The sequence below is a fragment of the Delphinapterus leucas genome, chromosome 8, assembly GCF_059928025.1.
Source record: "Delphinapterus leucas isolate spDelLeu-1000000601 "Yukka" chromosome 8, BTC_Dleu_Yukka2, whole genome shotgun sequence".
In the NCBI taxonomy this organism is placed as follows: Eukaryota; Metazoa; Chordata; class Mammalia; order Artiodactyla; family Monodontidae; genus Delphinapterus; species Delphinapterus leucas.
Genome location: NC_143136.1, coordinates 52,804,403 through 52,819,416, shown reverse-complemented (window position 1 = coordinate 52,819,416; position 15,014 = coordinate 52,804,403). Strand labels below are relative to the sequence as shown.

At 38.0% G+C, this 15,014-nt stretch overlaps 1 long non-coding RNA gene across 1 annotated transcript in view; it reads left to right on the top strand.

The window, feature by feature from the left end:
* Positions 1-13,502, top strand: part of LOC149748556 (uncharacterized) — a 144,723-nt gene extending 131,221 nt beyond the window's left edge. Inside the window, exon 2 of the long non-coding RNA XR_016394117.1 lies at positions 4,942-13,502. This is a non-coding gene — a long non-coding RNA (uncharacterized LOC149748556). The remainder of the gene's footprint in view (positions 1-4,941) is intronic.
* Positions 13,503-15,014: the final 1,512 nt, after the last annotated feature.

The following is a 15,014-nucleotide window of genomic DNA, read 5'->3' as shown; positions in this document are numbered from 1 at the left end:
ACTCCACGGCATGTGGGATCTTCCCGGACCGGGGCACAAACCCGTGTCCCCTGCATCGGCAGGCGGACTCTCAACCACTGCACCACCAGGGAAGCCCTATATTAACCTTTTATCCTGCAATCTTGCTCTATTTGCTTATTAGTTCTAGAAGTTTTTCGTTGATTCTTTCAGATTTTCTACATAAATGATTATGTCATCAGTGAACAATGACAAGTTATATGTCTTCCTTCCCAATCTGTATACCTTTTCTTACTTATTACATTAAACTAGAACTTCCAATTCATTGTTGAGAAGGAGTGGTGAGAGGGGACATCCTTGCCTTGTACATAATCTAGTGGGATTGCTTCTAGTCTCTCATTATTAAGTATAATGTTAGATGCGGGGTTTTTGAAGATAGTCTGTTGAGTTGAGAAAGTTCTCCTTGATTTCTAAATTATCATTAATGGATATTGGATTTTGTCAAGTGCTTTTTCTTCATCTATTGGTATGATTATGTGATTTTTCTTTTTTGTCCGTTTATGTGATGGGTTACATTAGTTGATTTTCAAATGTTGAACCAGCCTTGCACATCTGGGGTAAATCCCACTTGGTCATGGTGTATAATTATTCTTATGCTTTTGGGGATTCCGTTTGCTAATATTTCTTTGAGGATTTTAGCATCTCTGTTCATAGGAGGTGATAGCCTGTCATTTTGCTTTATTGTAACGTCTTTGTCTGGTTTTGGTATCAGGGTAATTTTGGTCTCATGAATTAGGAAGTATTCTTTCTGCTTCTATCTTCTGAAAGAGATTGTAGAGAACTGGCATAATTTCTTCCGTAAATGTTTGGTGAAATTTAACAGAAACCCATCTGGGCCTAGTGCTTTCTTTTTTGGAAGATTATTAATTAATGATTCTATTTCATTAATAGATATAGGCTTGTTCAGATGGTCTCTTTCTTCTTTTGAGAGTTTTGGCAAATGGTGTCTTTCAAGGAATTGGTCCATTTCACCTAGGTTATTAAATTTGTGGACATAGAGTTGTTCAGAGTATTCCCTTATTATCCTCTTAACATCCATGGGATCTGTAGTGATGTCCACACTTTCATTTCTGATATTAGTAATTTGTGTCCTCTCCCTTTTTTCTTAGTTAGTCTGGCTAGAGATTTATCAATTTTTAAATTTTTTTCAAAGAACTATATTTTGGTTTTCTTGATTTTTCTCTATTGATTTAGTTTTCAGTTTTGTTGATTTCCACTCTAATTCTTAGTACTTCTTTTCTTTTGCTTACTTTGGGTTTAAATTTCTCTTATTTTTCTAGTCTCCTGATATGTTATATCTTGAAAACCAACAAAGAAAAACATACTTCCTAATTCTGTACACTGAAAAAACCTAGAGACAATGACCAATTCAGTAGCTCTGAGCATCCCTATTGTCCACATTGTGGTCACTACTATGAATTCTTTCTAAAAGGAGCCAAGGATCCTTGGAGAAATAGATGCCTCCAGGTCCAGGGCAGGAAACGCCAAGGTAGCCTGGACTTCTTGTTATACCAGCAAGTAAAGAAGCTCTCAATGACTACTAAGTCCAGTAAAAGGATTCAGGGGACAACTTGAATAGTCTCCCACTGGCAAAGAGGGGTGGAGAGGAGGGAATCATACATTTATTCTGCCTTTCTTTAACTGTACCTCAGTGTAAGCAGTTACTTTATGTTGGGAAACTTCTCTTTATGGAAGTGTTCTTACTAATAAATAAAGCTTTTAGAACTAGAATATTACTCTTTTACATTCCTAATTAATCAATCTGGAAAATGATCATCAATAGCTAAGATTATGGGCTTCCCTGGTGGCGCAGTGGTTGAGGGTCCGCCTGCCAATGCAGGGGACGCAGGTTCGTGCCCCGGTCTGGGAAAATCCCACATGCCGCGGAGCGGCTGGGCCCGTGAGCCATGGCCGCTGAGCCTGCGCGTCTGGAGCCTGTGCTCCGCAACGGGAGAAGCCACAACAGTGAGAGGCCCGCGTACCACAAAATAAATAAATAAATAAAAATAAATAATTTTTTTCTTCTATGGAGCACATGCCTCTTGGCCTTGCCACATTTTCTCCTGTAGTATCGCATCTCGACAGTCAGACCCAGAAGGACTGATGCCAGAAACCAAAGCTTTAAACTCTAGGAAGACTGAGCACAGAATGGTTGTGGTGTTACCTTGCAAATAACGACCAGAGAAAACTCCAGAATATCTGAGAGTAGTAGGTCCAGATTGCCATTGGGATATAGGAAAATCACTTTACATACCAGAATGGGGTGGTTACAAAGAGGAGGAAAGTTGGAACAGGTGCTGAGAAGCTAAGTTTAGCTGAGTAATAAGAATGGAATCCAGGTTAAAGATAGAGTCAGGAGAACAGATGGAACAAAAGTTGAGCGGTAAGCAGTGGTGAATAACCAGACAGGAACAGTATCACAACCAGAACCAAGAAAAACACAGAAATCAATTCTCTGAAGAAGCAACAGACATCAGAATCTCACAGGCTTGTTGTGAATAAAACTTCCCTGGAGGCACAGGGTAATTTTTGAAGAACATTGGCCAGAGGCTTTTCTTCAAAACTTCACTTGCCTTAAGAGAACTGTGGTTCTGGGTGGCTAGGAAACTGTACGCTGTTCACTACCACAATTATACATTATTCATTGTACATATTAACTGTAAAAAAAATGTAATGACACGATGTCATAGAGTTTAGGTTAAGGATTAAATAAAATTAACTTTTTAAAGCACTTAGCACAGTGCTCCTTAAAGGTTAGCTTCAAAACAATAACAACTAATGTTGAAGGGAGGCTCTGTTTGTAAATTATATCTTATTAAAGGAGGTCACTAAATCCTGTCACTTCTACTCCTTTAAGGTCTTTAAAGTTACTCCCCCTTGACATCTCTGCTAACATGACCTTAGTTTAAGGCAGTGGCCCTCAAAGTATAATCCAGGGATCCCTGGGAGTCCCCAAGACTCTTTCAAGGGGTCCATGCAGTCAAAATAATTTCATTATAATATTAAGATATCATTTACCTGTCTCACTGTTTCCCAAATATTTAGCAGAATTTTCTGGAAGCTACATGACATGTAACGACATCTTTGATGACTAAAATATGTGTTTGCTCCTGTGCTTTAAAATTTCCTCACTTTTTGTTTCTAATATGGTAAAGATCAATAGATAGAACCTATATAACCATAAGTTCTTTGAGGTCCTCTAGGATTTTTAAGAGTATAAAATGGCCCTAAAACCAAAAAGATTGAGAACTGCTGCTTTAAACCATCATTTGTTGCTTTAACTTTTACAACTGTTTTCTTTTTCTAATTTCTCCAAAGTGCCCTTTTTATAATTTCTCCAAAGTGCTTATTCAAAAATGCAAATCTGATAATATTGCATCTCTGCTTAAAATTTTTATATCTCGGGCTTCCCTGGTGGCGCAGTGGTTGGGAGTCCGCTTGCCGATGTGGGGGACATGGGTTCGTGCCCCGGTCCGGGAGGATCCCACATGCCGTGGAGTGGCTGGGCCCATGAGCCGTGGCCACTCAGCCTGCGCGTCTGGAGTCTGTGCTCCACAATGGGATAGGCCACAGCGGTGAGAGACCCGCGTACTGCAAAAAAATTTAAAAAAAATTTTTTTATACCTCTTATAACCTAGAAGATGGAGAAATAGCAAAGCACAGTGGAACAAACAAGTGAGCCTTTGGTTTCACCTAGGGCTTAATTCAAATTCCATGTGTGTCCAGACTCTACTAATTGTCCCCCAGTAACCATTTATCTTTCTTCATCTTTGTAATAAAACTCCTGAGTTTTAGCTTAGCACATGGTATTACCACTAGAAATTACTCCCTTGAGGATGAGTATGGCTGTATGATGTTGGGCATTGGGAGATGAGCAGAAGTGATATATATGCAACTTCTGGGTCAAGTTGTCCAAAAGAATAAGCTGGTTGCCTCCCATTTCTTTCCTCTTTCCTGCAAGCTTCAAAGGGAACTAGAGAATGCTGAGACAGCTTCAGTCATGTGGACCAAGATCATACCTGTGTACTTCAGATTATCTGCCTAAGACCGTATTGTTTCATGGAAAAAATTAGCCTTTCTCTTGAGTCAGTTTTGACCAAGCAGGCAAAGATTTGCGTTTAACCTCAACCAAGTGCCTGCATGACCTGAATCCCTTAGGTAAATTTGTATAAAGGGCTCTTTCTAGATATTTCAAGTTCCTACTCTGGGTTCCCATTAACCTGGGTCAGCTCCAAACAACCTTTTTTTTTTTTTTCATTTATTCTTTCATTTAATATGAATGAAGTATGCTAGGCACTGTGCACAATAGTATAGCAATATTTAGTCACTATTCAATACATCCATCAACACCATGGGATTCAAAAGGAAAAAACAAAACAAAAACCAGAAAAAAACCCATGTCCTGATAGGCAAGCAGAGCAAAATGACGGTTGCTGAGGTCCCGCTACTTGTAGACAGACCCAGAAACCATGTGATGCTCAATAAGTGACAGGGTTCCAGATTTATTAGAGAAGGCACTAAAGAAAAAAGTGGGACACTAGTCCCTGGCTCAGAATGTGAAGCGCAGAGTGGGATCTGTGCAGAGGGGTACCTGTGTGTGACTGAAAAGTAACAGAAACACATCTTTTGTCAAGCCTGGGCTATTCTAGAATCCAGGTGAGACTGAACATGAAAGTAGGGGATGAATGATCCAAGCTCATCAAGAGCTGGGGAAGCCAAATAAGGAGAAGTGCTTCTGCACTAACAGGGGATATGTGTAGAATGTTGGAATTATACCTTTCATAGACATACTTCTCCATGTGGAAAAGGCACATACTTTCCCGGCCCATTTTTTGTTTAAAATGGGAATGTGACCCATTTGGGTGATTGACAGTGTTTTTACATTTTTACTAAAAATATTTTCAAATTTTATATTGTTTTTAGGTTGAGCCATATGAAATTGCTGCTTTGTGGATCAAACACAGAGATAAAGATTCATACAACTGTGACAAGGTAGGAGTGAAGGCCAGGAAGGCCTCTTTTGAGAAATCTGAATATGCAAAATTGTAGGTAAGCCAACACCAAAGATCTTTGATACCTGCAGCATCGAAGTGGCTGATACTCAGGAGGATATCAGAATGCCAAAGGTAAAACTTTACCTCTACCATCTACCTAAGGTCTGTCTAAAGCTAAAGCATTAATGGCTTTTCCTTTTCATCTCCTTACAAATCTAATGCAAGTGACTTTCATTGATAGTTTCTAACTAGAATCCTGCTGGTAAGGGAATCTGTAGAGCAGTTTCTAGATGTTACTCCCTGCGGTACAGTGGGGAACCTAGAAGAACTTTAACCTATGTTAATGTCATTTTTTATTAACTAGACTATGGGTAGATTTCCTGGAGTAGAATAAATAAGAGTTCATAGCAGAAAGAAAAGGTAAGGGAGGTGTGTGTCAGCTCAGACTCTTTGTGTTTCCCTTTGTTCCCTCTTCCTTTCCAGCTCCCCTTCTACTGTGGATGAATAGAGATAAATGCTAACACTCATACCCCAGATGTGTGTGTGTGTGTGCATGTGTGTGTACTTCCTTTGGATCTACAAAAGGAAGATTTAGAGTTATTTTTCTGTTAGTCTCTGCAACTTCCTTCATTCAAGGAATAAAGGTCACATCTATAATTTTTAAATTGTGGGAATTGGAATCGTTTCAAAATATATAACATATTAACCAGGAAAGAGAGATATCTGAGGTTCTATGCTGTAACATTAAATACATATTTTATTCATTAATGTCCATTTAAAACAGGAACTGATGTGTTATTGTTAATGAAAATGTAATTTTTCATTTGGTAAAGATGTCCCCAGACTCACCGTTTCAGCTTTTCAGATTGACTATTTAAGAAACCCGTGGCAGATCTAAGCCATGGGACTTTCACTGTAATTACATCTGATTCTTGTATATTATATTAATGCTGGACTATTAGTATAATAATGGCCACCGATGTACTTTTCATTTGTATTTTCACAATAGTATCTATCTATGGAAAGCAGCTAATTTGTCATAATGGAAAGTTGGTTTTTTTAAGGTGCATTTTAAAAGGGTAATTCCTTATGACTTGACCATAATAGTTCATGTTGGGAAATTGTATTATTTTTTTCAATATGTCAGTGTTAATCCATTTTGCAATCTCTTTAAGCCTGGTTTGGTGCTCAGTCGTTAAAGCTGTAATTGTCAAATGTCTTACACATTGTCATACATATAAAGACATTGAGGGGAATTATCTGTGAGAATGGCATTTCTTGGAATTACAGAATTGTTTATATTGACATTTGAAATAATTTTCAAGATTCAAAAAAAATGAGTAAAATTACTTAGGGGAAATAACAATGCATCTCTCTCTTCAGATTACTTTCTTTTACTTTATACCTAGATCTAAATATTCAGGCCCATTGTAGAAAGTATATTTTAAAATGAAAACACAATCCACATGTAATTCTACTACCTAAAAACACCACCATTTTAAAAATGTGGCCTTTTTTTTCTTTTTTTTAATCTGTGTGTGGAAGTAGATATGTGTGTTGGGGTGTGCACACGTGAATATGTATGTTTGTGTTTTCTGTAAGAATTCAAATTAGGAACATAATATCTTTTATTTACCATTTAAATGTAAGAGAATTCATCATTTAGTGTTGGAAAGTAAAATCTGAGGGCAGATAGATTTTCACTGCTTTGTAGATAACCTAAAAGTTTTATAAGATCTAGGATTTTGTTGATATGAGTGGATTATATTAATAGATTTTCAATGTTAAGCCAGCCTTGCATCCTACTTGGTCGTGGGGTGTAATACTTTTTAGATAATTATGAATTCTATTTGCTAATATTTTGTTAAGGATTTTTGTCTCTAAGGGACATTGGTCTATAGTTTTGCTTTGTTTTGTTTTGTATGGTCTTCCACTGATTTGGTATGAGTTTAATTAACACTGGCCTCGTAAAACAAGTTGGGAAGTGTTCCCTACTCTTCCGTATTCTGAAAGAGGGTTGTGTAGAATTTATGTTAATTCTTCTTTCAGTATCTAATAGAATTCTCCAGTGAAACCATCTTGTCCTGAAGATGTCTTCTTTAGGAGCTCTTAAATTATGAATTCAATTTCTTGGATGGTTATATGGCTATTCAGATTATTTTGTATTAGTTGAATTTTGGCAGTTTGTGGTTTTCAAGGAAGTGGTCCATTTCTTCTACATTGTTTAACAAACAAGCACAAAATTGTTCACGGTATTTCCTTATTATCTTTTTATTGGCTGCAGAAATCTGTAGTGATTCTTTTTAAACAGGTAAACTTTGCAAAAGTTAAATGCACAGATCTGGGCAGCACATTTTGATGAGCTTTGACAAATATATACACCCATCTAACCATTGCCCAAATGAAAATGAAGAATATTTTCCCTCACTCTTGATAGTTCACTTGACTTCCTTGTCAGTCAGAAAGCAGGACACCTTCGGAATGCATTGTGAAGGTTTCTATCATGCTAGAACAGGGTTGGCAAACCACAACTCAGACCCGTTAAATCTGGCCTACCACTTGTTTGTGTACATAAGGTTTTAATGGAACAGAGCCACACCCATTTTTAATGTGCTGCTGCTTTCCCATCACAAGGGCAAGGTTGAGTACTTGAGGCTGAGACATTATGGCCCACACTGGGGAAGTCAGTCTATTCTGGATTTTTCAGTGTTCCTGCAGAGACCCAGCCACCTGAGCTGTAAAAATTGACACGTCATAAGATAGAGAATGCTTCCATTTGTCTCCTAGAAACATTTGTACTTCACATTTGAAGGGTATGAATTTACATTTCAAAGGGGGACGAAACTGGGAACCATTTGTTTTCATTTCAAAGGAATGTAAAATAGGGGCCTTCTTCTTTTTCTTCCCCAGTGAAGATTTATTTACATTAGAGAGATAAGATACAGGTCCTTTTCTCAGGAGAAGTGAAGGGCAACTGAATAGCAGTTCCCATATAAACTCCCAGATTCATAATTCTGGGGTCCCTCTCCTGTGGTACAAAACTTCCTTTTTGTACTGCAGGCCTGCACTTCTGGCTTTTATCCCATTGCCCTGAAGGGAGAGAACACGGAGTAGGGAACCTATGCAATGACTGCTGTAAGCAATAATAGTCTGCCTTTATTCAGAAACTTATTGTTTGCTTTCAGGACAAAACAAATGAATATAGATACTAAAAATTTATCTCCACAAAGCCTGAAATATTTATTATCTGGCCCTTTACAGAAGAAGTTTGCCAGTCCTTGCCCTAGAGTGGTATTACTGTTCTTGAACTGAAATACAGGGAATCATAAGTTTATACTCCATCTGGTTTCTTTTGTTCAACATAATGTTTTAGAGATATATCCATATTGTTGTGTATATCAATAGTTCTTTTAATTACTAAGTAAATCCCATTATGTGACTATTCTACACTTTGGTTATTCATTTTCTGTTGATGAACATTTGAGCTGTTTTCAGTTTTTGGTTATTAGGGACAAAGTTATTATGAACGTTCTTGTACAATTCTTTGTAGACATGTGCTTTTCCTTTTTTGGAGTATAACTCCTGAGTCATGGCGAAGATATATGTTTAACTGTATTTTAAAAATCTCATTTGCCAAAACTGATTGTATCATTTTACATTGTCAGTGTCAATGCACTAGAGTTCTAGTTGATCCAAATCGTTATCAATACTTAATATGATCAGTCTTTTTAATCTAAGCCATTCTATACCCATAGAAGTGGGTATCTTCTTGAAGGTTTAATAACATTTTTCTAAATAGTAATGATGCTGGGCTCGTTTTTATGTGCTTATTAACCAATCATATGCCTTTTGTGAAGTGTATGTTTATTGTTAGTCCTTTTAAATTCTATTTTTAGCAGTTCACTTTATATTTTGGGTGAAAGTCATTTGTCAGATACATGTATTGTGAATATATTCCCCAATCTGTGACTTGCCTTTACATTTTCTTAAGAGTATTTTTGGATGAGAAGATTTTTTAATTTTGATAAAATCCTATTTATCAATTTATTTTTTTGTGGTTGATGATTTCTGTACCCTAAGAAATTGTTGCCTATTCTATTGTGAGGAAGATATCCTCTTATCTTTTCTTCCAGAAGCTATATCCTTTTAGGTTTTACATTTAGGTCTATGAGCTACTTTGAATTAACTTTTATATATGGTGTTAGGAAAGGTGTCGAGGTTTGGGTTTTGTCTTTTATAGAACATCCAGTTTTTCCAGCAACATTTGTTGAAAATATTTTCCTTTCTTGCTTCATTTCTTTGGTACCTTTACTGAAACTCAGTTTGCCATATGTGGGTGAATCTATTTCTGAACTCTATTCTGTCTGCTGATTTGTGTATTTTTATGTTAATACTACACTAATTTAATGTTTGTGGCTTCATTGTTTATCTCAAAATTTAGTTGTCTTCCAACTATTTCTCTTCTTCAAGATTTCCTTTACTATTCTAGTTCTTTTGAATTTCCATATGAATTTTAGAATGAGCTTGTCTTCTGCAAAACAGTCTGCTAGGATTTAGAATGAATAAATTTGGGGATAATTAACATCTAAAAATACAGAGCTTTTTCAATCTATGAATATAATATATCTCTTCACTTATTTAGATCTTCTTTAATTTCTCTAAGTAACATTTAGCAATTTTCAATGTACAAGTCTTATAAACTTTTCATTAAATTTATTCCTAAGAGTTTGATGGAGGTTTTTTTAATGCTGTTGTTTTTTTTAATCTTAAATCGACCAATGCGAGAAGATAAAATACTATTTATTTTTGTAAATGGACCTTGTCTCATACAACCTTACTAAACTCACTTATTAGTTCTCATAGCTTGCTTATAGATTCATCCAGACTTTCTCTGTACATAATCAAATCTTCTTCCACAAATAAAGACAGTTTTATGTTCCTTTCCAAACGAGACACATATGCAGTCTGGATTCAGCTCACCGCTTACTAATTGACACCCTTAAGAATCTAAACTCTTCAATGTGCAAGTAAAAAAACTGAGGTCCAAGAAATGACATACTTAGTAAGTGCTTGGCTGAGCAAGTACACAGTCCACTGATTCATAGGCCAGGAGTCCCTTTGTGACCAAACTGCCATCCTGTGACTATAGGATAGCTCTCAGAGTAAATGTCCCACTTCTATGCCTGACAAGTTAAGTTTAGCTACCTTTCCAAAGCAGGTCCAATCCTAGGATGGTCTTCTGCAGTGTCCTTCTGTATAGGCAAGTTGTAAAAAGGATGCATTTTTGAAATACTTATATAAATATTTTTTATTCTTGGAATTAAGAGAAAATCCTGGTATATCTGTAGGCGTGAGTCTCCTGATTTTGGATCACACTAGCATATAGCTTTCCATCCACATCCGTAAAGTTTACTTTAGCCCAAGAACTTTTCTTTGCTTGATTTTAATTTTCCTTCAGTGTTCCTCCAATTATTGGATTTCAGTTCTTACTAGCTACATCTGTTCATTCATTCAAAAATTATTCAGTCTATATATTCCTATCACTGTATTAGGTCCTGGATTATGAAGTGTCGGCAAAAACAGGTCCATTTCCTACTCTTATGGTACTTAAAGTTGAGTGAGGAGACTGTTATTCAGCTTTGTACATGGTTCAAATTCTCAATTCATGGGCTTCCCTGGTGGTGCAGCGGTTGAGAGTCCGCTTGCCGATGCAGGGGACACAGGTTCGTGCCCCGGTCCAGGAAGATCCCACATGCCACGGAGCGGCTGGGCCCGTGAGCCATGGCCGCTGAGCCTGCGCGTCCGGAGCCTGTGCTCCGCAACGGGAGAGGCCACAACAGTGAGAGGCCCGCGTACCGCAAAAAAAAAAAAAAAAAAAAAAAAATTCTCAATTCATAAGCTATAGGTCAGAGAATAAGGAATAAATAAAATGCCAGCCCCCTGCCACTTTTTTTCCAAGCAGGTGACTCTGCTGGGTCACACAAGGCAGATAGAGGCTAGCCATTAATCTCATGCCTGGTGGATCTTATCCCCAAGTTCCATTAACAGCATGTCAGACAGCTGTGGTTTTTAGTATTATTGAGTTTCCATCTCTTTTTAATGGGAAATCAGAAGATGTGTCAAAACCTGTAAGAGGGACATTCTTTTAAGACAGAATTTCAAATGACTTTTTAATATAATCAATTCATTTTCCTAAATATTGTTCTTAATTTCTAATGCTTTCTGAGATTTTTCATTAGATTTTATTTTAACTTGCCTGGAAATAAGCATTTTATTGTTCAAACGAGTTACCCTTTCTGAACAATTGGGGAATGCATTGTTTTAAAAATATAATCCACTCTTCTATAACAATGACTATCACTATTTCTAAAATGTATTCCTTGTTTTGAATCATAACACACACGAATGTCTCTTTAGAGGAAAATAGCCCAAACTAAGACACATTATCTGCGGAAGAGATTAGTTACAAACGTCAGAAGAAAAACTCTTCATACAGTCAGTCAGCATCCGATTTTCTGCTTGTTCTCTTTAGTAGAGTACCCATTTCCTGTGGATAAGTTTTATACTTATTTTTTTAAATCACAGAATAATTGCTGCTACTCCAGCTGATGTTGAACTCTAGGTGAAAATGTTTTGTGCATCCATTTCAAGCCTTTTCTGGCAGCCTTCTCTTCATTTTGGTACTAAAACGGATATATTATTTGCAGAAGAATTATATGCAGATTACCGCATGTAGTGTCATTTTTTCATTTTCAGATTACACATTTCTCTATCAGTTCTGGAATCATTTACATTATAAAAGATATGTACAGGAAGGGATAATTAATTTGCTTTCATTCTAAGCACCAGAATCCTCTGTCCTAATGTTATGTCAGTTCTTTATCCATGTCTGACCTCGACCTCATCAGCAGAGATGATAAGGTCAAGGGAATTTCCTCTGTCAAAGACCTACAGTTCTGGAAGGTCAGCTAGATGCGATAGAGCAGTATTTTGAATTTTAGTTAGCAGGAGAAAAACAGTGAAGTAGAGAATAGTTTAATGTATAGTTTGATGCTAAAGATCGCTGTGTCTGAGAATCTGCTCTCAGTGGAAGAACGGATTGTATATTTCAGCATTTAAAGAAAGAATTTTCAGTTACATGCCTCTCTCCCCACAAAACAAACTCATGGTGTTTTGGGTTTCTCTATTTATTATTTCTTTCTGCTAACTGACTTCTGATTTGCCTGAAGAAAAGAAGCATAATCTAATGTGCTGTTCCTTACCAGTGAGGCTGGATGTTCGTATGTGTTAAGAAAGAATTGATGTCTCAGAATATTGATGTTTTTTTAAAATTTTTCCTTGCTGACTCATTTCAGGGATACAGAGTTATATGCTTACACGGCCCAAGCAGGTAGTAAAAAGTCATGATTCTAGCTTGGTATAAAACACTAGAGATTGATGGGCCCTAGAAATCCTAATTTTTAAACATTGTTTTAGCTAAACCAAACACTTTAGGGAGGATGAAGGGGGATATGGAAGTTTCAGCCATGAAGACAATAGTTTCTTGGTCTAATCTAAGAGGCTGGCACTAAATACCTTCTCTCTTTAATTCTATCAATGGCACTAAGAAGGGAGTAGCACTGTCCCCACTTGATCGATGAACAGAGAGACCAAGGAGGTGTACATGCGCTTAAAATATGTGAAAATAAACGTGTTTGTACTTATATAGATGATTATTATATGTGTAGCTACGTGAAAGGTAGATTACATAGCAAAAGTAGCATCAAATCTAGAGACAGTCAAACTGGACTTCAATATCACCTCTGCCACCAATTCATGTACAATATGGCAGAGTCACTTAGCCTCTCTTTGCCTCTTTTCCATCTGTAAAATGAGGATTTGTCATACTTTTCTTTTAAGAATCAAGAAAGGCAGTATGTGTGAAAATACTTGATAAACATAAAAAAGCAAAAGTAAACCCAGGTATGAATTAACCTTCACATAGTATGAATATCCGTGGCTATATAGAGGCAACATGGCAGTGGATGAGGACACGGGTGGCTATAGAACTATGTTAAGCAGAATAAAGATCTCCCAAAGAGGTCCCCATCCTAATCCCAGGGTTTATGAACATGTTAGGGTACATGGCATGGGGGAATTAAGATGCAGATGGAATTAGAGTTGCTTACCAGCAACTCTTATGTCCTTCACATAAGGAGTTTATACCGGATTTTTCTGTGTAGGCCCCTGGAATCACACGGGTCTTTAAAAGTGGAAGAGAGAGGGCTTCTCTGGTGGTGCAGTGGTTGAGAGTCCGCCTGCCGATGCGGGGGACACGGGTTCGTGCCCCAGTCTGGGAAGATCCCACATGCCGCGGAGCGGCTGGGCCCGTGAGCCATGGCCGTTGAGCCTGCGCGTCCGGAGCCTGTGCTCCGCAACGGGAGAGGCCACAGCAGTGAGAGGCCCGCGTACCGCAAAAAAAAAAAAAAAAAAAAAAAAAAAAAAGAAAAAGTGGAAGAGAGGGAAGAGACAGAAGCCAAGTCAGAGTCAGAGAAGGAGATGTGATGACAGAAGAGGAGAGTGGGATATTGCGATATGAGAAGTGCTCAACCTGCCACTGCTGACTCTAATGCCAATGATTGCCGGCAGCCTCCAGAAGCTGAAAATGAGGAGGAATGGATTCTCCCTCCCTTAAAGCCTCCAGAAAGGAATGCAGCCCAGCTGACAACTTGATTTCAGCCCAGTGCAACTCATTTCCAAGCTTTGACCTCCAGAACTGTGACATAATAAATTTACGTTGTTTAAGCCACCAAGGTTGTGGTAGTTTGTTACAGCAGCAATAGGAAACTAATACAAGAGCAGAATGACAGAGAGGGCCAGTGTGATGGTCTCTGCTATGTGATTCCCAGCAATTCACAGGAAAGTCAGAGTCTGAGTACAATTGGGCTAAGCCTTTTCCATAGAGTCTGGTGGCTTTCTGGCTACTTTGCTAGGGCTATTTCACCACTGAGACGTGCACTACAGAGATCGGAGAGAATTCTCTGGACAGGAATTCATGAAATGAGAACACTTTTGAGGGTGATAAATATGTCACTCTCTTAATCATGTCGATGGTTCCAGGAATGTATACATTTGTTGAAAGATATCAGTGGTACACTTTAAATATTTCCCATTTATTATATATCAGTTATACTTCAATCAAGCTGCTTTTAAAAAATGACATGTGGACTCTTCTGATTTTCAAGTGTCTCACGCTGAGCCAAGTGCAGCAGTGGACTGAGAATTATCGATGGTGCTGTCCTGTGATATGGGCCATGAATTTTATGTGATTTGCAGCTTGCTTCCTAGCATGAGTCCTGAACTGTAACTTCTTGGCAGCTATAAAAATGAGATTTGGGGTTTCAGTTGGCACCTTATTATTTATTTATTTATTTTCCCGTTGTGGAGCACAAGCTCCAGACGTGCAGGCTCAGCGGCCGTGGCTCACGGGCCCAGCCGCTCCGCGGCATGTGGGATCTTCCCGGACCGGGGCACGAACCCGCGTCCCCTGCATCGGCAGGCGGACTCGCAACCACTGCGCCACCAGGGAAGCCCCACAAGTTCCTTTTAAAGCTGCGATTAAGCCTGAGCCTCATTAATGAAAGTGCCTAATCCACTCGATCACACAACCTCTCTGAGAGTCTGATAATAGTAGTGCTTCTTTTGGTTTCTTTGCTTAATCTGGATACCCCCAAATTCATTTAGGATTTTCACAAAAATAGTTCTATGCAGCCCAATGTTTTTCTCTTTTTATTATTATTTTCCCCCGAATATAAACATTAATTTAAACACTCTTGTATCTGTAATGATGGACTCGCTGTGATATTTCAAAATTATATTTTGTATTAGTAAGTATATTACAAAATTGTCTTTCTAGTCCCTCTTTAGAGGGAGACAAGGCTATGAGTGAAACCTTGCTTTCTCTCTCTCTGATAGACACAAATGCACAGGCACACGTGCCAACACAGACACAAACACCCCACT